Here is a 24,027-nt window from a genome sequence, read left to right as displayed (position 1 = left end):
AACCCCTCTTTTTGACTGCCCCACAACCTATCCCACTATTCCAGACTCCAGTTCATCGTCTCATTTGTGGTACTACATTGGGCTGGTACGGTAGCATAGTGGTTAGCACAACGCTTTGCAGTACTTGTGACTTGGGTGCGATTCCCACTACTGCTTTTAAGGAGTTTGTACATTCTCTCCGTGACCACGTGGGTTTTCTCCGGGTGCTCTGATTTCCTCCCACAGTCCAATGACGCACTATTGGTAGGTTAATTGGTCATTGTAAGTTGTCCTGTGATTAAGCTAGGATTAAATCGCGGGATTGCTGGGCGGCGAGGCTTGAATGGCCAGGAAGGGCCTGTTCTGGGCTGTGTCTTGATAAATAAATCAACAGTCCAAGGTTCAGATGAGACATATATCTAGGGCTTCATTAAATACCTGGGTTAATGCAAGAGGTCCCATATCAAGTTAAACTCGTGTCACAAAAAAGACATTTAATTAGCTTTTAGTAATTATTACTGATCCAAAATTGATCTCTGCTCTTTTGTTTTGAAAATTTTGAATTGCAGTATTGTCATGTATATTGAGGTAATTTCTTAGCAGAGAAGTTACTGCTAGATGTATTGAGTACGTAGTGAAGAGGCTATGTTCTCTTCTCACTGCTGTCATCAGGAAGGAGGTTCAGAAGCCTTAGGTCCCACACCACCAGTTCAGAAACTATTACCCTTCGACCATGAGGTTCTTAAACCAGAGTGGATAACTTCATTCGCCCCATCACTGAACTGATTCCACAGCCTATCGACTCACTTTTAAGGACACTACAACCCATGTTCTCAAAATATATATATTACGTATTTATTCTTTCTTTTCTGTTTCTATTTGCACAATTTGTTGTCTTTTTCATGTTGGTGGTTGTTCCGTCTTTGTAGTTTTTCATTAATTCCAGTGTGTTTCCTTGTATTTACTGTGAATGCCCACAAGAAAACAAATCTCAGGGTAGTATATGGTGACATGTATAAACTTTGCTAATAGATTTACTTTGAACCTTGAACTTTGGGGATGCATCAATGTTTCAAATCTCAGTCTAAAAATATGCATTTACTATCTTGTAATTTTCCTTCTGAACTTTTCTTTGAATAAGAATCCAATTAAGTTATAGATGGTCTATTTTTCTACCTGCAGAACGCTCGCTTGCCATATGTTGTGGCTGAGAATTGGATCTTACAGTCCATCGTTCCTTGGTTAATTATGCATGGGAGTTAGTTGCATTCTTAAATCTGATGCTTCTAGGGTGAGAGCCTGAGGCAGATTATCAGTCCTCAGACTGATGATGCATCTTACATCAATTATACAGGGCCCTAGTGAGACTGTGTCTGGTATATGGTATTGTGGTCTGGTCTCTCTATCGAATGAAAAATATTCTTGCAGTAGAGGGCTTGCATTGAAAATTCATGCAAGGGATGAGGAATTGTCAGATGAGAGTAAAAAGACTGATAGTTTATCCTCTCGAGTTTGGAGGTGTGAGATGTGGCCTCATTAAAATATCTTGAGGCACTTGACAGGATAGAGTGAAGGATAATGATCCTTTGGCTGGGATGGCCTAGAATCACGGGTCACTGTTGTCACATGAATTAAGTTACCAGAGAGGAGTACTGGTAGGTATGAAGCTGTTTCTTTATTTGATAAAATCAGACAGAGCAGGCATCATATTGAGACCCCATCTTGGGCCGAAGGGCCTGTATTGTGCTGTAGGTTTACTATGTTTATATATGTTTCTATTTTATATGCTAAAGCAGGGGTCCCCAACCTTTTTTGCCCTGCGGACCGGTCTAATATTGACAATATTCTTGCGGACCGGCCAACTGGGGGATGGGGGGTGTTCAAGTAGGGTTAAACTCACCTCAACGTGTCTTTTGCAGTTAGGATTGCCAACTTTCTCACTCCCAAATAAGGGACAAAAGTAGCAGTCAAATCCTGACAAATGGGCCCGGCCCAAAACGTCGACTGTACCTCTTCCTATAGACGCTGCCTGGCCTGCTGCGTTCACCAGCGGTTTTTGTTGTGTGTTGACGAGACACTTCTGCTTACCCCGAGAAAGACTACCATGACCACGAAGCCTTGTGCGGGTACCTTTGTACGCATGCGTGACGTGCGCATGCGCGTACATGCTGGGTTTTTTTTCCACAAATCGGTTTTGGCCTAATCTTCCCGACTATACTGTACATACATGATTTCTACTTTATATAGGCTCTGTATTTATCATATTTTTTTCCTGCTTTTACTATATGTTACAGTTATTTTTGGTTTTATGTGTGATTTGGTAGGTTATTTTTTGGGTCTGGGAACACTCAAAAAATTTTCCCATATAAATTAATGGTAATTGCTTCTTCGCTTTACGCCATTTCGGCACGAAAGGTTTCATAGGAACGCTCTACCTTAGCGGGGGAAATATGGGACAAGGGTGGTCCCGTATGGGACAAACTAATTTAGCCCAATATACAGGATGTCCCGGCTAATACGGGACAGTTGGCAACCCTCTGTTCAAGTTCAACAGTGCGTGACAGGGAATGAGGAAAGGTGCAGCTGACTCATATTGTTTTCTCACGGCCCGGTAGGGCATGCTTTGCGGCCCAGTACTGGTCCGCGGTCCGGTGGTTGGGGACTGCTGTGCTAAAGATCAAAGGACAATTCCATTTTTATAATGCTTCCTTTGAACTACATACCACCCTCACTACAGACACCCAAGAAATGAATTTAATCAGCATTGTCTGGTCTTCCAGTGAACTGTGGATCACAGTCTTAGGAATCCATTGTTCAGAGCTGCATTTTAGATTTAATCCACAGTTCATATTCAAACCCGAAGACCGGCGGCTGAAGTCAGTTGCTGAAGGTATTTGCTATATGCTTTGAGAATTTTTTTTTCCTGAACCTTTGACACTCTCTAATTAAAGAGTGGGGGGAGGCAGGTGAAGTTACTGCATGTATCCAAAACAAAATCAGCTGATTTTTTAGATATTAAGGAAATAGAGGGAGATGGTGATAATTTGACACCACATTATAGAACATTGATTATTCATGGAACAGTATAGCCAAGGAACAAACCCTTTGGCCAATTAAATTCTACTGAACTAGTTAAGCCAATGACACTTAAATCCTTCTGCCAGCACGTAGTGCATTGAATGGAGGGATATGAACAACCTAAGAGCCTCTAAAGTGCCTATATCGTATCTGCCTCGGTCATCATCCCTGACAATGCATTCCAGGCACCAACCACACTCAACCCCCCCCCCCCAACTCTTTGTATTCTCCCCCCACCCCATCTTTATAAACTTCCCTCAGCTGTGAGCTTGTTAAATAGTAGTACCGGTGTGTGGGGCCAAATGGCCTGTTGCTTTAACGTTCATATGCTCCTGGGTGCTGTAAAAGTGCTGCTGGTCTGAATGGTGTTTGCTATCCTCTGTGGAACAGGCTTGATATTCCCACCTGTCCCAAATGCCTGTCCTGATATCTTCACTTTGGCCCTGAAAGATGGCTAAGGAATCAAGCTAATTTATCCCCCATGACGACCAGTCTGCCAGGTGCCATTTTAATTGTAACATGTTCCGGTGCCTGAGTCGCACCAAGTGCCAGGCAGAGATGCCTTCCACTTGATCCAAATCAGGCAAAGAGAATTTCAAGCCACCTGACTCTCGATGACTTCAAGCTGATAGGAAATCCAATGCGTTAGTCGTCATAAGTTCATGCAGCTGCCCATTTAAGGTCGGCTTTTTTTAATTCTCACCCGGAGCTTGGCCTTAGAAACAGACTTTAGTTTTGACCAGCTAGTACTTTCAATATCAGCGTTATTTTTTTTGGCCATTGTGTCTAGCACAGAGGAGGCCTGGGGCAGGTCAGCCACGATCGCGTGGACTGGTGGGGCAGTCTTGAGTGGTCAGGTGTGTTCTGCATTCACAGCCCCGGAGTGAGGTCAGTAACTGTTCGATAAGATGGTGTTGCATCCACTCTGATAAATTGTGGTTCCTGTCCCAAGACCCTGCTAAAGTGTATAATGCAACTGTGTGCTGTGGTGGATGCATGCAGGCTGGGTGAGACTGATGAGAACTAGAGGTCATAGTTTAAGGGTGAAAGCTGAGATACTCGAGGGAAATCTGAGGAGGAAGCTTCTTCACTTAGAAGGCACTGTGGCATGAGCAGCCAGCAGAAGTGTAAGTGCAGACTCAGTTGTGACATTTTAGAGAAGTTTGGATAGGTACATGGATGGGAGAGGTTTGCGGGGGGATATGGTCCGGGTGCGGGTCAATGGGACGAGGCAAAAGATCAGGTTGGCATGGACTAGATGATAGTTTTAGTAAGCTATGATTCTAAAAGGTTAGGTTATCCCATTATGAGATGTCTTGAATTCACCATTGCAGTGGAAGAAAGCTTGGATGCTACTCTGTTGTTGGATCACTTTGTTGTTTAAAACTTTTTAGCCAAGAAATTACTTCGCATAATCAAAAAAAATCTCAAAAATTTGCTTAAATGTAACATACTACAACAATGCATTCCTTGGGGAAATTCATCTTCCCGCTTTTTGATTGCCCATTTCCACTACCCTTTCTCCCCCACCCCCACTCTCCCCCGAGTGAAATTCCCCTAAAGGACATCAGCAGTGGGTAATTACATAAAATTTGGTCTCCAGCTTGATTCAGATTCATTTTATTTATCATATGTACGTTGAAGCATACCGCAAAACGTGTCATTTTGTGTTAACAACCAACACAACATAAGGATGTGCTGGGGGTGCAGCCCACAAGTGTCACCCCACAGTCCCAGAAAGCATAACATGCGCACCATGTTCACAAGACACAAGGAGCAACCACAGGAAAACGAGCCCCATTCCTCCCTCCCACATATAGTCCTCCAATCCTAGGGCAGGAAGTCTCTGGCCTCCAGTCTCCAGTGGACTCATGGATTGACAGATGCGAGGCTTCAACTTCCCCAGTAGACCCGCAGGCTCAGACATCCAGTCCTTGGGCCTTGACTTCTGATTCACCTTTGATCTTTGGGCCTCTGTCTTCCAATTCCTGTGTACAGCCTCGTGTGTTATTTATTTATTTACTTAGATGCACAACATGGCAACAGGTCCTTTCAGCCCAACGAGCCCACACCGTCCAGTTACACTCGTGACCAATTAACCTACAATCCCATACATCTTTGGAGTGTGGGTGACAGCTGGAACACCCGGAGGAAACTCACCCCGTTACAGGGAGAATGAACAAACTCCTTACAGACAGCAGCGGGAATTGAGCTCAGGTGACTGGCACTATAAAATGGCAATGCTAACTGCAACTCTACCTTGCTGTATGTGTACCTGATCAAGAATCTTGTAGCCTTATGGTATAAATGCAATCATTAGCATTTTGCAGCAACAGCAGAGTTCAAGATGACGACAGACATGTGGTAATATAATATACATATCTTACATGTGCAGATTAAAGACATAACATAATACTACTGTAAATATATGGAATTCAAGCCCCTACTTGCTGCCTGTTTCCTTGCCCAAGGAAGACTCCTACCTGCTGCTTTTGATCTCAGCACCATCTCACTGTCTGCTGCCCACTGCAAGAGAGCTCAGAAAACTATAAGACACAGGAGCAGAATTAAGCCATTCACCCCTTAAGTCTGCTCTGCCACTTGATAATGACTGACTTTTTTTCCCCCACTCCCCACACTGTTCTGTCTTCTCCGCATAACTTTTGACAATCATGAACCTATTAACCTCCTCTTTAAATATACCCAATGACTTGGCCTCCATGCTGTCTGTGGCAATGGATTCCTCAGATTCATCACCACCTGGCTAAAGAAATCCTTCATCTTTGTTATAAGAGGATGTCTTTGAATTCTGAGGCAGTGTCCTCTGGTCCTAGACTCCCCCTCTATAGGTAAAATCCCCTCCATATCCACTCTATTTCAGCCTTTTAATATACAGCGTTTCAGCGAGGTTCCCTCTCATTTTTCTAAACTCTAGCAAGTACATGCACAGAGTCATCAAATATCCCTCATAAGTTATCACTTTCATTCCTGGTATCATTCTCATAAACCTCCTTTGGTACCTCTCCAATTTTAGCACATCTTTTCTTATATATGGGTCTGAAAATTGCTCGGAATACTCTAAATATGGCCTGACTAATATTTTATAAAGCCTCAGCCTTACAGCATTGCTTTTGTATTCTAGTCCCCTTGAAATGAGTGCTAACATTGCTTTCGCCTTCCGTTCTACTGATTCAACCTGGCAGTTAACCTTTAGGGAATCCTGCACTAGGAATCCCAAATCCCTTTGCATATCTAATTTTTGAATTTGAATAATGATGGGGATATGCCTGGTTTGCATGCTTCCACAAGATGTAGGCATCATCAACTTGCACAGAGATCCTTGGTAATTTTCTTCCAGGTCTACTTGGCTGTAAACCTGTAAAGAAAGAATGTCCACTCTTCACTGGCTTGCCACGATCCCTCTGACTCTGTGGGAACAATGCCTCGTCTCAGCACTGAACAGACTCAGTGGCTGTGGCCTGCAGTCATCGGACTCCTGGACTGACTCCATGGCTGTGGCCTGCAGCCACCCGGCTCCTGGACCGACTCTACTCGCCTCCAGGCGGACCTGGCTCCATGTCTGTGGACTCGCTCTCAGGGACTCTGCGGTTTGTCTTCCCTGTGTTATTTGTTTACTTTTTATTGTCTGCGCAAATTGTCCTTTTTCACAAATTGGTCTTTGTTGTGTGGATTTTTTAACTGGTTCTATTGAATTTCTCTGCTTTGTGGCTGCCTGCAGGGAGACAAACCTCAAGGCTGTACACAGTACTCATACTTGGATAATAAGTGTATTTTGAACTTCATTTTTCTCATTGCAAGATCCATTTATTAACTAATAACAGTTTGGGAAGTTGAACTTGAAGGCAGGGTACAGAGTCAACGGCATCTTTATCAAAAATGTGAATTCAAATTTCATGTCCTCCTTTAAGGAGAACAATAGCGGCAGCTGTGGAAGTGAAGCCATAATTAACAATGCAGTAGATCCACTCTGCCCCCTCACCAGGACTTGGCATTCTTCATAAACTCTGATGCCCAAAACTGAATGACACATTTCACCAAGGATGTAGCCAGAGATAAGAATAACTTGCTTACTGTTTGTTAGTATTGTTACTAACCATCCTGATTGTTAGTATTCCTAACATCTCATTTGCATGTTATTTACCTTGCCTCTACTATTGGTTGTTTTAGCACAAATGCCCACTCCCACTCCATCTTCCTCTTCTTGCACCCAATTTTGAAATGATACCTTTTAATTTGTACTCCCTTTCTTCATCATCCTTCCAAACTGTAAAATTTCACACCTCTCTGCATTAAGTGCTGTCTGACATGTGACTCTCCACTTAGATCATAAGAGATAGGAGCAGAATTAGGATATTCACCCATTGAGTCCCTCTGCAATTCCATCATAGCTGATTTATTATCCCTCTCAATCCCATTCACCTGCCTTCTCCCCATAATCTTTGCCATCCTTACTAGTTAAGAAGCTATCAATCTCCACTTTAAATATACCCAATGACTTTCCTTCCATCTGTGGCAATAAATTCCAGAGATTCACCACCCTCTGACTAAAGAAATTACTCTTCATTTCAGTTCTAAAAGGACATTATTCTGAGGCTATGTCCTTTGGTCCTAGATCCTTTCCCTATTGGAAACATCCTATCTAGACCTTTCAATATTCAATAGATTTCATTGAGATCCCTCTATCATTCTAAACTGCACAGAGTACAGGCCCAGAGCCATGAAACACACCTTTCATTCATGGGATAATTATTGTAAATTTCCTCTGAATCCTCTCTAATGCCAGTGCATTCTTTCTTAGATAAGGGGACCAAAACTGCTCGCGATACTCCAAGTGTAGTCTAACCAATGCCTTACAAAACGTCAGCATCAGATCCTTGCTTTTATATTCTAGTCTTCTCGGAAATTTCTGCATCTACTTGATGTCAGTTCCTATTACTTAGTACTTTTCCAAATGAAGTGTCATCTGAAACTTTGAAATGCCCTCTCCTCGTTATTTCAAAAGCTAAAGTGATCTGGTGTTCATCTCTTGAGCATGCTGTTGGCTGCTTCTAGCAAAGCTCCCTAGATTTTGGAGAGGTTCCAGAGGAAGACTGGAAATGTAATGCCACTATTCTAGAACAGAGACCAAAAGTAGGAAACCACAGAGCATGTAGCCAAACTAGTGTCAATGGCTAAAATGCTGCAATCCATGATTAATGAGATAATCGCAGGATGTTTGGAATGTTGTAACAAAGCCTTGCAGTGTCATCGTGATTTAATGGAAGAGCGATCTTGTTTGACCATAAGACCATAATACAAAGGAGCAGAAGTCGGCCACTCGGCCCATCGAGTCTGCACCATTTTATCATGAGCTGATCCATTCTCCCATTTAGTCCCACTCCCCCGCCTTCTCACCATGCAATTATATTTTATAAATCTCTGGTTAGGTCACATCTGGAGTATTGCATACAGTTGTGGTCGCCCCCCACTATCAGAAAGAAGTTGAGGCTTTGGAGAGGATGCAGAGGAGGTTTACGAGGATGCTGCCTGGTTTAGAGGACATGTGCTATCACACGAGGCTGGGTAAACTTGGGCTGTTTTCTCTGGAGTGTTGGAGGCAGAGGGGAGATCTGATAGAGGTTTACACGATTCTGAGAGGCATAGATAGAGTGAACAGAGAGCATCTGTTTCCTAGGGTTGAAGTGTCTAATACCAGAGGGGATGCTTAGAAGATGAGAGAGGATAGGTTCAAGGGGGATGTGAGGGGTAAGCTTTTTACTCAGAGAGTCATGGATGCCTGAAATATGCTGCCTGGTATGATGGTAGAGGCAAATACATTGGAGACTTTTAAGAGACGTTTGGATAGACACATGCATGTAACAAAGATGGAGGGATATGCACATGGTGTAGGTAGGAGGGATTAGTGTTCTGGTGTTCTTTTAATTTTGCTTTTTAGCTGGATTTGCACAACATTTTGGGTCCAATGGCCTGTTTCTGTGCTGTATTCTTCTGTGTTCTGTGTTCTCTGGAACTTCTTGAGGAGGTAAGGTAATGTAGTTGTGTTTCCAAAAGATGTTCAATATCATCAAACATAGAAGGTTACTCCACAGGATTAAAAAATGAGAGTAGAATATTAAATCGCGTGGTAGCGTAGAGGTTAGCATAACGTTACTACAACACCAGCAACCTAGGTTCAATTCCACCTCTGTCTGTAAGGAGTTTGTACATTCACATCCTGCCCGTGATGCCCCATTAAAAGGAGTTCGAGGTTTAGAGAGAGAAGTCCATGGTTAGAAAGTTAGTTAATATATTCTGAAAATCTAGCAGACCTTGATAGAACATAGAATAAAACAGCGTAGTACAGGCCTTTCAGCCCATCACGTTGTGCCAACCACGTAGCCCTCTATTCTTTCCAAAAACTTCTAGAAATGACTTGTATGCAGGATTAAGATTACACAGTTGGAGATGGGGGTGAGGTTTTATTGGATTGGAAGCTAAAGTAAAACAAAAAGCACAAGCAAGAAGAGTGAACAAGATTGAGCTCTGAGGTTTGGGCAAATTCAAGATCAAGAAAAGTGAGACGCTGACTCAGAGTCTGTTCGATAAAAATATTCTGTCAGTATATTCACATGCCTGTGTAGCTCCTGGGTCTCAGTAAAACTACTGGACCAGGAATGCTTCTTCCAACTTTGCACTTCCCCTGTTTGTTTCTAGCCATTAGTCATTCCTTTTCATCAGAGCTGTCATTATAACACTAGCCCATTAACAGCATATTTCCTTTGATCTCAAACTTTCTAATCCTCCTGCTGTTGAGTCTATCCACTGGTTTGGCATTTCCAACAATCAAGATCTGCATTGTACAGGCAATCCTAAAATCCCCAATGCATTGAAATGATAATCAACAATAACCTGATGTTGGTCAAGAACTATACTATAATCCAGGGGTTCCCAACCTGGGGAACATGGTATAAAAACATTGGGAATCCCTGCTGTAAAGCATACGCCTCATATTCCAGTAAAATATAAGAGCTGAAGATCTCTCACTTTTTTTTATAAGTGAGATGCCTTTAACATTTGAAGGCTTCCCTTAAAATTATGGAAGATTCTATAAAAGCAAATAATTCAATTAAATTTTAATGACAATAACAACTAAAAGAACATTCACTAAAAACAGATGCATTATCAGAATAGACTGTCATTATTAAATTTGCTAGTAAAAGGTCATCAGCACTAAAATATTTTCTCTGTTTCTCTCTCCTAAGGAGCTACCTGATCTGCCTAGTATTCTAGTGCCCTCCTGTTTTATGTCAGTTACATAGAATAGAATGAATAGGTCCAGGCCTGTTCAGTTCATGATGTCATGATGTCTGCGCCAAGCATGACACCTAATTAAACTAAACTTTTCTGCCTGCAGATGATCCATTTCCCACCATTCTCTGGTTATTCATCTGCTCATTTGAAAATCTCTTGAACATGACTATTGTATCTGCTTCCATTGTTCCTGTGCTGTACTGTTCCACAAGAGGATACATCTTCAAGAAAAGGAACTGGACATTTTAAACGAAAGTATTTTAAAAATTGTCATATTTCAGAGAGTGGATTATCACTGCCCCCAGAGAGCTGTGGAAGCTGGCTCATCAGAAGTACTCAAAGTGGTTGTGTCTGGAGGTAGAGACTCTTCACATTAATCGTTGGCAAAGATTCTTTGAAAGAAAAAATGTAATCTGATTTTTCCTCTCCATAGGTACTGCCCAACCTGCTGAGTCCTTCCAGCATCTTGTGTATATTGCTCAAGATTTCCAGCATCTGCAGAATCCCTTCTGTTAAAAATTAAATGGATATATGTGGCTAAGCTCCATACAAAAGGCTGAAGAGGTATATCATAAGATATAGGAGCAGAATTAGTCTGCTCTGCCATTTCATCATGGCTGATTGAATTTTCCTCTCAGCTCCAATCCTCCTGCCTTCTCATATCCCATCATGTCCTGGCCAATCAAGGATTTATCAACCTCTGCCTTAAATGTACATGAAGACTTGGCCTGTGGCAAACAGTTCCACAGATTCAACTCTCTGGCTTAAGAAATTCCTCCTCATCTCCATTCTAAAAGAATGCCCCTCCATTCTGAGGCTGTGTCCTCTGGTCTTAGACTCCCACCATATCCACTCTATCAAGGCCTTTCACTATTTACTTGTTTTCAATGAGGTCACCCCTTATTCCCCTGAATTCTAGCGAATAAGGCCCAGAGCCATCAAACACTCTTTGTGTGACAAGCAATTCAATCCTGGAATCATTTTCGTGAACCTCCCTTGAACCCTCTGCAGTTTCAGCACATCCTTTCTAAGATAAGCAGCCCAAACATGCTCACAATACTCCAAGTGAGGCCTCACCAGTGCTGTATAAAGTTTCAACATTATATCCTTGTTTTTATATTCTAGACCTCTTGAAACGAATGCTAACGTTGTATTTGACTTCCTCACCACAGACTCAACCTGCAAATGATCCTTTAGACAATCCTGCGCAAGGGCTCCCAAGTCCTTTTGCACCTTGGTTTTTTGTATTTTCTCTCCATTTAGGAAATAGTCAGCCCTTTCATTTCTTCTACCAAAGTGCATGACCATACACTTCTCAACAACTTGTCTTCCATCTGCCATGTCTTTGCCCATTCTCCTAATCTGTCTTGTGCTTCTGTAGCCTCTCTACTTCCTGAAAACTACCAGTCCTCCATCTGTCTTCATATATTCTGCAAACTTTGCAACAAAGTCATCAATTCCATTATCCAAATCATCGCCATATAACATAAAAAGAATCGTTCCCAGCACAGACCCCTGTGGAACACCATTAGTCACCAGCAGCCAGTCAGAAAAGGCTCCCTTTATTCCCACTCTTTGCCTCCTGCCAATCAGCTACTGCTTTATCCATACTAGAATCTTTCCTGTAATGCCATGGGCTCATAGCTTGTTAAGCAGCCTTATGTGTGGCACCTTGTCAAAGGCCTTCTGAAAATCCAAGTACACAACATCAACCAATTCTCCTTTGTCTATCCTGCTTGTTGTTACTTCTTCAAAGAATTTCAACAGTTTGTCAGGCAAGATTTTTCCTTGAGGAAACCATGCTGACTACAGCCTATTTTATCACATTCCTCCAAGTACCCTGAGACTTCATCATTAATAATGACTCCAACATCTTCCCAACCACTGAAGTCAGACTAACTGGCCTATAGTTTCCTTTCTTCTGCCCCTCTCCCTTCGTGAAGAGTGGAGTGACAATTGCAATTTACCAGTCTTCCAGAAACTTTCCAGAATCTAGCGATTCTTGAAAGATCATTACTAGTGCCTCCACAATCTCTTCAGCTGCCTCTTTCAGAACTTTGCGGTGTGCACCATCTGGTCCAGTTGACTTGTGTACCTTCAGACCTTTCAGTTTCCCAAGAACCTTCTCTCTAGTAATGGTAACTTCACACACTTCATGCTTCCTGACGCCTGGAACTTCCACTATACTGCTAATGTGTTCCACAGTGAAGATTGATTGAAAATACTTATTCAGTTCATCTGCTGTTTCATTGTTCCCTATTACTACCTCCCTAGCATCATTTTCCAGCAGTCTGATATTCACTCTAGGCTCTTTATTACACTTTGTGTATCTGAAGAAACTTTTGGTATCCTCTTTAATATTATTGGCTAGCTTACTTTCGTATTCCATCTTTACCTCCTTAATGACTTTTTAGTTACCTTCTGTTGGTTTTTAAAAGCTTCCCATTTCTCTAACTTCGCACTAATTTTTGCTCTATTATATACCTTCTCTTTGGCTTTTATGTTGACTTTGACTTCTCTTGTTAGCTATGGTTGTTTCATCTTTCCTTGAGAATACTGCTTCCTCTGGGATGTATAAATCCTGTGCCTTCCAAATTGCTTCCAGAAATTCCAGCCATTGCTGCTCTACTAGTGCTCCTTTCCAGTCCATTCTAGCTCTGTAATTCCCTTTACTCCACTGTAATACTAATACATCTGACTTTAGCTTCTCCTTCTCAAATTTCAGGGTGAATTTGATCATATTATGATCACTTGCCCCTGGGGTTCTTTTGCCTTGAGCTTTCTAAATCAATTCTGGTTCATCGGACAGCATCTAATCTGGAATAGCTGAACCTGGAATGGGCTCGACCATGAGCTGCTCTAAAAAGCCATTCTGTCACATTGCTGCATTGCACGAAAGTGATTCTAAAATAGGTCTACTTATCTCTCATTTTAAACGTGGAATATGCCATTCAAATTAAAGTTACGGAACAGCATCAGCAAAGGTTCACTGAAGAATTGCAGTCTCTTTTTAGATGGCAATTCCGTTGATTTGCCAGATAGAGTTCTTCTCTGGAGGGAAGACGTGAGAAGTTTTCAGAGGTGCCCATGGGAACAAGGACTGATAATCACAGAATTAAAACAGAAGACACTGGAAACCCAGGCAGCTCAGGCAACAATCTGATGGAGAATGAACAGGCAGAAATGGGGAGTTATGTGGGAAGGAAGGATTAGATTGATTTTGGTATAACATGGAAAGCCTCTTCAGCCCAACTAGTACAGCCTGACCACAATATCCTCCATCCTAGTCCCAGTTGCTGGCACTTCAATTACACTCGAAGCTCTTCCCCTCCATGCTTCTTAAATATTGCAATTGTATCTGTCTTGCTACTCTCTATGTAAAGAAGTTAACTCTCAGGTCTCCCTCAAGTCTCTCTCCTCTTCTCTTGTATCTGTGCCCTCTTGTTTTGGACTCCCTGCCCCTGGGAGAAGGCAATGACTGTCCAACATACATACCCCTTATTTTGTAAACAACTTTTAATCCACCTGTCATACTTCTGTACTCCAAAGAATAAAGCTGCCCATGGCCAGCCTCTCCCTATAATTCAGACCCTCTAGTCCAGGGAGTATCTTTGTTAATCTCTTCTGCATCCTCTCTAGCTTGACAGGGTGACCAAGTTTTCACCAGTGATTTGCATAACTCTCTACTGCCCGTTACGGCGCTGGTAATTAATGCAGCAATGAAGGTCCTCCATCTTTGTTGTTCAGAGTTTCCTCTCAGTTTTCACTACTGTCACTCATGTAGTTCAGGGTGAAAACTCAGGAGTACTGCCGTGCGCAGACGTAGAAAGACTCTTCATTGCTGTTCAGTGGCAGTTTTGTTTTACCAGTCAGGATTGTTAGCCGAACCCCTGAACCTGGAATACCAGTGGACCACTCTTGGTCTGCCCTCTGCTCTTTGACCTGTTTGGCATGTGTGATCTTTCCAAGAGCCAAAGCATGAAGCCCTGACTCCAGCCAACACAGCTCTCTGGGTCACTGAGGCACGCCAGCCTCCAAACCACGACAAGGGTTTCTCCGAAATTTGCTGCCCTAACTGATGAAGGCCTGCATGCTAAATGACTTCCTCATCACCCTATCTAATTGCGGAGCTGCTCTCCGGGAACTATGCATTGCATTCCCAGCTCCCGCTGTTCCATAACATTCATCAGACCAATATACATCACCTTATACTTAACTAAGTTGAAATTCATTAAACTTCCAGATCAGCCATCTTGTCAAGGCCTTACTATTTATTATTTCCTCTCTTTATGGAACTAATACGTCAAGCAGAAAAAACACATAAACTCCCAGAATCTTTTTCAACAGCGATTGTAATAGTATTGCCAAAAAAAGACAGAGATCCTATGAAACCAACATCATACAGGCCTATTTCTCTATTGAATACGGATTATAAAATAATAGCAAAAATTTTATTGAATAGATTATCTAAATATTTACCAAAATTAATACATATGGATCAAACAGGATTTATTAAAAATAGACAATTGGCAGATAATGTAACCTGGCTACTCAGTATAATTCATTTGGCACAAAAAAGGGATGAGAAGAGTACAGTAGTAGCCTTGGATGCAGAAAAAGCATTTGATAGATTAGAATGGGATTTTTTATTTAAAGTATTAGAAAAATATAGGTTAGGAACATCTTTTATAAATTGGATTAAAACTTGAAATTCTAACCCTAAAGCTAAAGTAGTGACAAACTCTCAAATTTCAACACCATTCCAGTTAAAATGGTCAACTAGACAAGGTTGTCCATTATCACCTGCTTTATTTGTACTGGCGATAGAGCCATTAGCAGAACTAATCAGAATTGATCCAGATATTATGGGTTTTAGAGTTAATCAGGAGGAATATAAAATTAATCTTTTTGCCGATGATGTTTTGATTTACTTAACAAACCCACAACATTCGTTACATAAATTATCTTCTAGATTGGATGAATATGGGAAGGTATCAGGTTATAAAATAAATTGGGATAAAAGTGAAATTTTACCTCTTACTAAAGGAGACTATAGTCAATGTCGATTAGTAACCCAATTTAGATGCTGGTAAATGGTATAAAGTATTTAGGTATAAGACTTGATAATGATGTAAAGAATTTATATAAATTTAATTATTTACCACTATTGAAAAAAATTCAAGAAGATTTTGACAAATGGATGATACTACCAATAACATTAGTAGGTAGAGTCAATGTTGTAAAAATGAATATATTTCCTAGATTACAGTATTTGTTTCAAACATTACAAATACAATTGCCACAGAAATTTTTTCAAGAGTTAAATAAATGTGTGAGAAAATTTCTTTGGAAAGGTAAAATGTCAAGAATATCATTGGAAAAATTGACATGTAAATTTGGGTTAGGAGGGTTACAACTTCCAAACTTTTAAAATTATTATAAAGCAAATCAACTTAGATTTATTGCATCTTTCTTCGATGATCGAAAACCAGCATGGATTAAAATAGAATTAGACAAGATAGGAGAAAATAGACCTGAAGATTTTATATATAAATGGGAATCCAAATGGATACGGGAAAAGAAAGAATCTCCTATATTAACACATTTGATTGATCTATGGAATAAGATAAATGTTGATAATGAAATACAGAAATCTCTATTAGCAAGGAGATCTTTGTTCCAAAACAGACTTATTCCTTTTACAATGGACAATCAACTTTTATATAATTGGTACCAAAAAGGGATTAAATTTATAGGAGATTGTTATGAACGAGGTATATTGATGTCATTTGAACAACTAAAGGATAAATATAAAATATCAAATAATACTTTCTTTTGTTACCTTCAATTAAGGGCTTACTTAAAAGGTAAGCTGGGTCAAACAATGTTTTTGCCAAAACCTAATGAAATTGAAACTTTAATTCAAAAAGGGAAAATTAAAAAATTTATTTCTTGTATGTATAATTTGATTCAAGAACAGACAATTAAACAAGGAATCCATAAGTCAAAGCAAAAATGGGAAACAGATCTGAATATTAATATTGATGAAACAAATTGGTCAAGACTCTGTCTTGACAGTATGACAAATACAATAAATGTTCGACTTAGATTAGTACAATATAATTTTTTACACCAATTATATATTACACCACAAAAAATAAATAGATTAAATTCAAATCTATCCGATAAATGCTTTCGGTGTAATCAAGAAATTGGTACTTTTTTACATTCTACTTGGTCTTGTTTTAAAATTCAACCCTTTTGGATAAATTTAAGAGTCTTATTGGAACAAATTACTGGAACTCAACTTCCACATAACCCTGTATTATTTCTATTAGGTGATATTGAAGGGATAAAGCCGAAACTTAAATTGAATAAATATCAGAAAGAACTTATAAAAATTGCATTGGCAGTAGCTAAGAAGACTATAGCAGTTACTTGGAAATCTGATTCGTATTTAAGTATGGATCGTTGGAATAACGAAATGGCTAGTTCTATTCCACTTGTGACGAGAATACACATAAAATTAAGATGTTTGCTGGCCTGGGTTAGCATCAGTGACATCAGCAGTTGGTCTGCCACCTGCCCTCAGGGGAAGGAGAGATAAGGAACAATGGAGCAGCGTCTGGAGATGTGTAATGAAGGGACGTGGGAGAGAGAGCTGTCGGGAGCGGCTTCCCCTTTGAACCCTGAACTGTTTGAAGTGGTGGACAGGCGATGCCCCAGCAGGGGGATAAAAAGGGACAGGTTCGCTAAGGCAGGACACACACGCCACCCGAGGTAACGAGACCCTGGAAGCGGTACGCTTCTTACGAGTGGGTGAGAAGTACCAGACAACGGCCAGGGTGGAAAGGTACGATCAGCGGGAACCCGGTGTGTGTCCGCCCTTGCCTGGGTGCCGGGTTCACTGCAGAGGATCGACCGCATCTGGAGGAGGGGTCACAGTCGGTGACCTCAGGTGACATTACCAAGGACCCGCCCAAAAAAGTTGCTTGTGAGCCATCTCGCCGGTCTGTGAGTGAAGCCGTGTCTGAATGATCAGTTGTTCCTGTTCTATCTCTCTCTTCCCCCACGTTGTCCATCGCCATGGCAACGATTACTGCGAACTGAACTACTAAACTGGACTGAACTTTGAGTCACTTTGAAATTTGGTCATTTACCCCTAGACAACGATAGAGCTTGATTGATGCTGTTATCTTAATTCTGTGCACATGTGTGTTTATCATCGCTGAACTGTTGCATTTATTATCCTTTCGGTTACTGTGTTGCTTGTTTCTTTAATAAAACTTTCTTAGTTCTAGTACTCCAGACTCCAACTGAGTGATCCATTTCTGCTGGTTTGGCAACCCAGTTACGGGGTACGTAACACACTCGAAAAAATTACTTATAATTTAAGAGATAAATATGTAACATTTTTGAATATTTGGCGCCCTTATTTACAAAAGATAGGATGGCATATTTAAGTGCTCCGATAAAGATCTTGGTCCCTTGGGGAAAGTAACGAATAATTATACCAAATTTATTTTGAATCCCATGGAGCATGTGAAAACCTTCCAATACCCAGGCGGCTCTTCCTTTTTTTTTCTCTTCTTTCTTTTTAGGTAGGACTATGTATGGGAGGGGGGGAGGGGGGAGGGTAGATTTTATCTTTTCATGTATTCTTTTTGAAAACTCAATAAAAATTATATTATAAAAAAAAAAGGCCTTACTAAAGTCCAAGCAAACGCAGTGCTGGATTGAACTGAACACTCCTGTACTGTTTCGATCACTTTGTGGTTTGATGTTTTATATTCTGTGCTTTTCACTCGCTTTTTGCCATTTACGCGATTTGTTTTTTTTTTGGGTGAGTAAGGAATTTAATGTCCTTCTTTGAAGGGGTTCCATGGTTGCTTTGTTTCGAGGTTGTCTGTGAGAAGACAAATCTCAGGGTTGTATACTGCATAGATACTTTGATAATAAATGTACTTTGAATCTTTGAATCGTTGAATCGAACATGCCTTCAGCATACATACGATGCCCTAGCTTGATCTATCTCCTTAGTTACCTCCCTAAAAAGATCAAAAGATTTGTCAGTTATGACTCTCCACAAAACCATATTGTCTATTCCTGATCAGGCTTTGACTATGGAAATGATGGTCGGTCTCGTCCCTCAGAATTCCCTCCAGTAACTCCCCTACAACAGAAGACAGGCTCACCAGCCTGTGATTCTTTGGCTTGTTCTCACTACCCTTCCTGAGCAATGCAAGTTCACCACAACTTCAGTCTCAGTAGAACTATAAAATGTTGAAGGAGACCATTTGGCCAGCATCATATATGCTGGCTAATTCATCCAACTATCTGGATAGCCCTATTTCCAGTTTATGGTCCATAGCTTTGTCTTTATGGCCTTTAAAATAGTTTTCCATGTATAGGGGCAGCAAACTTCAGACTCCTCACTGGTATTTTCCACCTCCTGCAAATTCCTTTCTCCCACATTTTTGCTGATTTATGAAATTGTTCTGTAACATACCATATACCGCTCATCCACTAGACCTGCAGTGACTTGTTAATCATAAATATGAGAATCTGAGCAGGAGCAACTTGTGTATATTGATATTGTTGCCTACCCTCTTCAAATGAAGTACTGGTTACAAAGTTAAATACAGCATGAATCTGTTGTAAATTTAACTATTTAACTATTCTCCTCAGATTATAGACCTGGCATCAGCGCCAGACTTCGAGACGAAAGGTCCGGAGTTCGAATCCAGCCGGCTCCCCCGCATGCTTTCCATCCGTGCTGGGCTACCAGCTGGTGATCTCTTTGGAAACTCACCCGGCAGAAGGCAGTGGCAAACCACTGCTGTAACTTGCCTCGTACGCAGTTCCACCACTACGTCAGAGAGGCGTGGGGGGAAATCGTCCGCTAACCGGAAAACTCCAGATGCGACGTACCTGTCCTTTCCTCAGATTATCTCAAACTGAAGAATTTAGATTATTGATATAATACTTTCCCACGTGGATTTGAATTTGGATCTAATCTAAGCTGGAAGGCCTAGCTGAGTGGACACTGAGAAGACGTTCCAATAGTGCACTACTAATATCTGTCAGTGGATTGTACTTTTCCTCAAAATCCAAGTTGCGTTTACTATCAAGTGCACAAGTACAGGGCATATGAATGGATACGGGGAGAAGGCAGAAGACTGGGGCTGAGAGAGAACATGGTCAGCCATGATGAAGTGATGGAGCAGACCCGATGAGCCAAATGGCCTAATTCTGCTCCATTCCTCTTATGAACTTGTGTATGCACAAGTGCAATGAAAGACTTACTTGCAGCATCAGATTAGCAGCATTCGCAAAATAAACATAAATTGAACCAATTTAGCAAGAAGGAACACAATTAGAACAAAAAAGAAAACGTTTGATGTAAATAACTGACAGAAATGAATCGTGAGGTAGATGGACTACTTCCTATAAAGTAGTTGATTTCATTCGATTTCTTGCAGTGACTCAAGGATTAAAACTGTCTTTTCTCGGAACTTGTACTTCGTGCAAGTTGAATGTCAGTTTAGTCCTTTCTGTATGGTTTCTGCTTTCAGACATATGGAAGTTCAAACCGTTTCTCTTCATTCAAGATTATTGAAGTACTGACAGAAAGTTAGCACCAGGGCTGCCCTAAATAATCTCATCTTGATTGGCTTAGATTCCAAAATCAGAAATGGCTGTGACTGTATTAATCCTCCCATTTTCTTCAGACTTGAAGGGTAGCAATGGTCACCCACACAGGCTCCAGCTATACCTGGCTTTTTGTTAACTACCCTTATCAGTCCGTGTTCCAAGTCTTCTCTGGTAATGCTCCCAACTCTTCCTACAACTCCATCGGTTCTGCTTCATGTACCCACGCTAAATGGATCAAATTCTTCAACTTTGCCTCCAACTTCCACCCTACCCTTAAATTCATTTGGTCTGTTTCTGTCACCACGCTCCCTTTTCTCGATCTCTCTGCCTCCTTCTGACATCTTTTATAAACCTACTGATCCCCTCAGTGATCTTGACTATACCTCTTCCCACCCTGTCTCCTGTGGAGAGAAAAAAAATCCTCTTCCCGTTCCTCAGTTCCTTTGTCTCTGCTGCATCGGTTCCAGGGTACAGCACTTCTTTCCAAGATATTAGAGATGTCTTCCTCCTTCAAAGAATAGGGTTACCCTTTCTCCACCGCTGATGCTGCCCTCACCTGCATCTCCTCCATTTCCCGAGCATCTGCACTCACCCCATCTTTCCACCAGTGATAGTTCCTCTTCTCTTTACAAACATTCACTTTATTATCAAAGTACATCTGCAGAATACAACTCTGAGACTTGTCTTCTCCAGATAGCCATAAAATACAGAAAACCATAGAAGTAGTTGAAAGAAAGACTTCAATCCCCCCCACACAAAAATAAAATGAAACAAAAACTCTCAGACCCCAACCCTCCCTTGCTCCTGCAAATCGGTAACAGAAAGAATTGGGAAGAACACAAAAAAAGACACAGAACTGAAAGAGGCCAATATGAACTACAGTCCAATCCATAAATCTCAGAATTTTAATAACATTTCTGAGTGCATTGGGACCCAACAGCCTCTCTGAGGGCAGTGACAGGAGCCAATGGTCTCCTCGTCCTCCGCAACTTCCACAATCTCCAAAGGAATCCTACCATGAAACATACCTTTACCTCCAACCTGCCCCCTACCGCTTTCTACAGAGATTGCTCTCTTCATGATTCCCTTGTCCAATCATCCCTCCCCATTGATCTCTGTCGCAGCACATATCCCTCCAAGCAGCCAAAATGCTACACCTGCTCATTCACCTGCTCCCTCAAATCCATTCATGGTCCCAAACAATACTTTCAGGTGAGGCAACACTTCAGCTGTAAATCTGCTGGGGTTGTCTATTGTGTCCAGTGCTTCTGATGTAGCCTCCTCTACATCGGTGAAACCCATTGAAAATTGGGGGTCTGCTGTGTCAAGCATCTCCACTCCATCCACCAAAAGTAGAATTTCACAGTGGTCAAACATTTTAATTCCCATTCCCGTTCCAACATGTCTGTCCACGGCCTCCTCTTGTGCTACACGAAGGCCACCTTCAGGGTGAAGGAGCAACACCTTATATTGTGCCTGACATAATGGAATGAATTTCTCCTTCCCCTGTCCCACCCCTCTTCTATTCCCCACTCTGGACTCTTCTCACTTCCCTACCACGTCCCCCCCTCCTTCCCTTTCTCCTATAGTCCACTTGCATCACCTATCAGATTCCTTCCTTCCCAGCCCTTTACCTTTCCTACCCACCTGGCTTCACCTATTACCTTCTCGCTAGCTTCCTTCCCCTTCCTTTCCAGCCCTTACGAAGGGTCTCAGCCCCAAAACATCAACCGTTTACTCACTTTCATAGATGCTGCCTGACCTGGTGAGTTCCTCATGCATTTTGTGTGTGTTGCTTTTGGATCTCCAGCATCTGTAGAACTTCTTGAGTTTATTATGTAATTGCTATGGAAACTAATTGTTATTATAAATTTGTTTTCTCCAACTATTTGTCTCAAAATAGAATCTTCCTAAATTCCATGCAAGTTTCCTTGCCTCTCTACATAGTGGGGCTTTGGGGAGAAATGCTAGTCTACCCGTTCATTATTCTGATGAAAAGTTAACTATCTGAAGCATTACGTACTTCTACTTTTTCCACAGATGCTGCCTGATCTACTGGATATTACAAGCATTTCTGCTTTTTATATATAAAATTTGACAGTCGTAATTGTAATGTAACCAGTTTACTACTTTCTGAAATATTGGCAGAGTTAGCTCTTGCTGAGCTCTTTCTGGATTGCAGTTTCTTGTGTGTCAGTGGCCTTCCAGATCCCTAACATCAATGTGTCCTCTCAGTTGTGCCCATGTGTGTGTGCACACATCTTTTGCTACTAACACACAAAGAAATTTAAGCTGCGCAGAAAAGATTGTCACCCTCTACCCTGTTGGCATGTTAAGTATATTTCACGATTGTACACAATCACATTTCCTGATGCAGATGGTGTTGACAATGTGGATATGGAAGAATTTCATCACTAATTTACTATAAGAGAATTTGGTCACCAATTTATTCTGAGAGACTATACCCTGTTATCAAACAAATAAAAACACAGACATGGTATACGATTAACCCTTTAATAGGTGATCACAGAGTGCCATTTCAAGACTCTACTAATGTCAGGTTACATCTTAAATTTATACAGTAAATCTTGGGCAATAGTGAACAGCTAAACAATCTTGTTCAGTGATTTCAAAAAGCACTTGTTAGGTATCAGCCAGTCTACTAATGTTTCCACACGGTACACAAAATTGGAACTGCACTCCCCACATTCACTCCCCCTATTAGCCAGATAGACTCGGACAAAGGTTAGCAATAGCTCATTATTAGCATGAGATGGGTAGGCTGTAAGTCACTTTGCTTCTCAGACAAAAGTCAGCAATAACTAATTATCGGTGTAACCTATTATTAGCTACCGCAAGCAAGACAGAGTCTGTGTCTTATCGCTGTCACCCTCATGAACCAAGTCTTGGGCAATACTTAACTAGTCGAGCTTAGCAACAAAATTTAATTCAAAATTTAATTTTCTTCCACAGTGGAGTTTGCGATGATTTACCTGCAGATTTTAGAACTGGCTTATTTATACTGCTCTTATTGAAGAAACCATTCAGTGGGCAAAAATATTGCACAGCGCAAGATTTTTGGGCACATGGGTTATTACAAATTGGAGGAAAGATTGCCTAATGCCTTGCCTTTTGTAAATGGAACCATTTTATAAGTAGCACTACCGTCCACATTCTCAGTAGAGATCTGTGAGAATTGGTAACCACATTGGATCACATATGGAATGGATCTTGAGATCCCTAGAACTCACTGCGCCACTCAGTACAGCGCCATCTGATCCAATTTGTCCAATTTCCCATCTGTACTCCATATCTTTTTATTGAGTTAAAAATATATCTATTAAAAAAATAAAGAGCTGCGATAGAATGGATGTTGGGAGGATGTTTCCAATTGGGGGGAGTCTACGACCAGAGGGCACAGCCTCAGAATACAAGGATGCCCTTTAGAACAGAAATGAGGATTTTCTTTTAGCCGGAAGGTGGTAAATCTGTGGAATTCATTGCCACGGGTGGCTGTAAAGGCTAAGTCATTGGGTATATTTAAAGTGGATACTAATGGGTTCTTGGTTAGCAAGAGTTAAGGGGAGAAACCTGGAGAATGGATTCAAAGGGTTAAAAAATCAGCCCTCATGGAAAGGCAGAGCAGACTCGATGGGCCAAATGACCCTAAGAATGCACCTATACCTTATGGTTTATTTTATCTTTAAATGTATTGAGTGATTCCAGTCACTGGTGTAGGGCATTTCAAACATTCAGAAACTGAGGAAATATTTCCTCATCTGCTTCTTAAATCGACAACCTTTGAAGGATAGTCCCCTAGTTTTGAGAATCCTGCAAAGGCTGACATTTTCTCAGCTTCTGCTGAGTCGAGCTCTGTCTTCCCCTGCTCCCGTGGAATTTTACGTTTCATTAAGATCATCTCTCATTCCTCTGATCTACAGTGCATATACCTTCTGCCTTGCTTCTGAATGATACAAATATTCTGTAAACTGTGAGGATGGAATA

At 41.2% G+C, this 24,027-nt stretch overlaps 1 protein-coding gene across 6 annotated transcripts in view; it reads left to right on the top strand.

Moving 5' to 3' along the window:
• The window catches only part of LOC134355027 (volume-regulated anion channel subunit LRRC8D-like), a 138,431-nt gene that overhangs the window by 98,245 nt on the left and 16,159 nt on the right, over positions 1-24,027 (top strand). The window contains exon 3 of one of the 6 annotated variants that reach the window (XM_063064679.1): positions 19,057-19,799. The exons of 4 other annotated variants lie outside the window; for them this stretch is intronic. The gene's annotated coding sequence lies outside the window, so the exon portion shown is untranslated. Of the gene's footprint in view, positions 1-6,415; positions 6,666-19,056; positions 19,800-24,027 lie in introns of all 6 variants that reach the window. One more of the 6 variants, XM_063064678.1, reaches the window with a different exon arrangement.

The sequence above is a fragment of the Mobula hypostoma genome, chromosome 12, assembly GCF_963921235.1.
Source record: "Mobula hypostoma chromosome 12, sMobHyp1.1, whole genome shotgun sequence".
Classification (NCBI taxonomy): Eukaryota; Metazoa; Chordata; class Chondrichthyes; order Myliobatiformes; family Myliobatidae; genus Mobula; species Mobula hypostoma.
This window is presented reverse-complemented; position numbering and strand designations above follow the sequence as displayed.